Below are 3,097 nucleotides of genomic sequence, written 5' to 3'. Positions count from 1 at the left end.
TAGATTGTTCAGTTCTTTAGTATTAGACTTTAATTTAAACATTAAAGTTTTTTTTTCAAGATACGTATATGTTTTTTGTATGCACCTTCCTGCTACAGTAAATGCCTTGTTTTGTGAACTTACATAGCAAATAAAACAAATTCTGATTCTGAAAGGAACATTTTGAATTGTACACATATTTACACGTACAGACATCCATGTGTGGTTTTCAAAAACAAACTATACACTGTATTTACTAACAATAAACTGTATCCAATTTATTTCTCAGCTGTGCCATACACACCGACCCTTCCAATGGCTGCCTCTCCTCGGAGTGCCCGCACCGGGCCTGTTAAAACTGGAGGCCGGGTCTTTGTGCTCGACCACACCAGGTGGACTAGCCCTATGAAAGTGGCCATTGATGGTCTGCTCACCACGTACCATGGACAGAAGGACATGCTGAGGCTTGTGGACCATGAGTATGCAGCCATGGTCCACAGTTCCATCACTGACCCAAACTCCCTCCTACACCCGACAACACGGCTGCACATCTGCAGATATATAAAATATCTGGCCAAGCTGCAGAACACCAGCTCCTCACTTAATGTCAGTCCAGAAAAGCTGCTGGAAACCCAACAGCTGTGGCAGCGCTTGACTGAGAACAGTGACACTGTCACTGTGCCTGTAACCACCCTCTCACCTGCCACTGTGAATCCTCCAGCCAAGGCATCGCCACTGACAGAGGAAACGATTGAGAGAATGGTGAGTGACATTCTGCAAAGACAGCAGCAGCAACAGCAACAGCAACAAGCCAGAGGACAAAAGAAGAAAACAAAAACCTGTCTTTCCTGTGGCCAGCCCAAGTCCCGGTTTGAAAACGATGGCTCATCCATTCATTTTTTTTACCAAATGGGCCATCCAGGTACTTTTACTGCTCAACCAAAGTCCACCAAAAATATGGGGCAGAGGGACTTACAAACCCCAGGATGGAATTGGTGGACTTCATGGACACCCCATTTTTTGAGCGGGAGCTTGCTGCAACGCAGCAAAAAGTGCAGGGCCAGAAGGCCAAAAGGAAGGCAGCAGATGTGCCACCACAGGGGCGGCTGTGCAGGTTCTGCCACCGTGTCTTGAAACAAGGCCCTGATAGCCCTCATGTCCACACAGGATTCCCAGGAGTGGCAGGGAAGTATGTCTACTGTCCTGCTAAGGTGTTCTCCCTATATCAGGACCAAGGCATGGAGAAGGAGCTGATCTGGGGGGACTTCAAGGGTTCAGCCTTTTATGAGGCAGAGAGGTTGAGATGGCTGGCTGAGAAGGGGAAATGAATAGGAGAGTGTAAATAATGGTGTGTAATTAGTAATGTGCACATAATCTTGTGTAAATAATAGCCGTGTGAATAGGGATGTAAAATAATAGAAACTGTGAAAGGGTGTGTCATAGTAGAGTGTAAATAATGATGTGTAATTAGTTATGTGCACATAATTGTGTGTAAATAATAGTGATGTAAAATAATAGAAACTGTGAAAGGGTGTGTCATAGTAGAGTGTAAATAATGATGTGTAATTAGTCATGTGCACATAATTGTGTGTAAATAATAGTGATGTAAAATAATAGAAACTGTGAAAGGGTGTGTCATAGTAGAGTGTAAATAATGATGTGTAATTAGTCATGTGCACATAATTGTGTGTAAATAATAGTGATGTAAAATAATAGAAACTGTGAAAGGGTGTGTCATAGTAGAGTGTAAATAATGATGTGTAATTAGTCATGTGCACATAATTGTGTGTAAATAATAGTGATGTAAAATAATAGAAACTGTGAAAGGGTGTGTCATAGTAGAGTGTAAATAATGATGTGTAATTAGTCATGTGCACATTAATTGTGTGTAAATAATAGTGATGTAAAATAATAGAAACTGTGAAAGGGTGTGTCATAGTAGAGTGTAAATAATGATGTGTAATTAGTCATGTGCACATAATTGTGTGTAAATAATAGTGATGTAAAATAATAGAAACTGTGAAAGGGTGTGTCATAGTAGAGTGTAAATAATGATGTGTAATTAGTCATGTGCACATAATTGTAAATAGTTTTTTGCCTTTGAACTTGAGTCTTAATACACTATAAAACAAAGTTCAGATTTCAGCATGAGTTGTCTTGGATTTATTGCTATCATCTATACAGAACACAGAAAACATTAAAAAAAAAACTATGGATGACAAAAGTTTCATATTTGGACTGACTTGATATTTAAGCTATATAAATTACTTCATTTTACAAAAACTTAGTACAAAAAACATACCAGGGCTTAAAAATAAATCAGCTTTTGGGGAATTGAACCCCGGTCTCCGGCATGACAAAAACAGACACGTAAAATCCCGTTTTTTCTGTTACACCTATCCGTAACTGGCCCCCGCGTGGCAGGCGGGAATTCTACCACTGAACCACCAATGCCTGCTCTTTGTGCCGGGCGGGACGTCACGCCACCGAACGCGGTCTCGCCGTCACGCTAGGACGGGCGGCGAGAGGGTGGGACGTGTTGACTTGCACTAAAAGCCAGAGAGATCCACAGTGTCTTTGTTGAGTGTTTCCATAAGCCTCAAGGCGGGGGTTCCATGGTGTAACGGTCAGCACTCTGGACTCTGAATCCAGCAATCCGAGTCCAAATCTCTGTGGAACCTACCAGAGCTTTTTATCTGAGACCCCAAACCTGCCCTTGACAGTGGCTGCTTGGTTTCAACCTTCTTCTCAGGACACAGGGGTTGGAACCACCAATCATCGTCCTGTGAAGAACTGCTTGCAGATCCGGGCGTGGTTGAAGTCAGCCCCTGCTGGACAGATTGTTCCACGCGTCCCGCTTATTTGTGCAAGTGTAACGTTGTAGAACATGCATTATTCAGTTATTGTTAAAGGGATGTGTCAAACCACTTCCCCTGATAGCGTTACCATAAAAACGTCCTTCAAATCAGGTCCTGTGAGATGACGGTGAACCACACTTCGCAAAAAGAGAATTTCTCCCCGTCAGGGAATTGAACCCTGGTCTCCCGCGTGACAGGCGGGGATACTGACCACTATACTAACGAGGACTGTGATGTCCATGCAGTGGTAGCTCACAAGC

General features: G+C 42.8%; 1 non-coding gene across 1 annotated transcript; it reads right to left on the bottom strand.

The window, feature by feature from the left end:
* Positions 1–2,993: 2,993 nt before the first annotated feature.
* trnad-guc lies at positions 2,994–3,065 on the bottom strand. Its single transcript has one exon. It is a non-coding gene; the product is annotated as a tRNA-Asp (tRNA).
* Positions 3,066–3,097: the final 32 nt, after the last annotated feature.

Source organism: Hypomesus transpacificus, chromosome 8, assembly GCF_021917145.1.
Source record: "Hypomesus transpacificus isolate Combined female chromosome 8, fHypTra1, whole genome shotgun sequence".
In the NCBI taxonomy this organism is placed as follows: domain Eukaryota; kingdom Metazoa; phylum Chordata; class Actinopteri; order Osmeriformes; family Osmeridae; genus Hypomesus; species Hypomesus transpacificus.
This window is presented reverse-complemented; position numbering and strand designations above follow the sequence as displayed.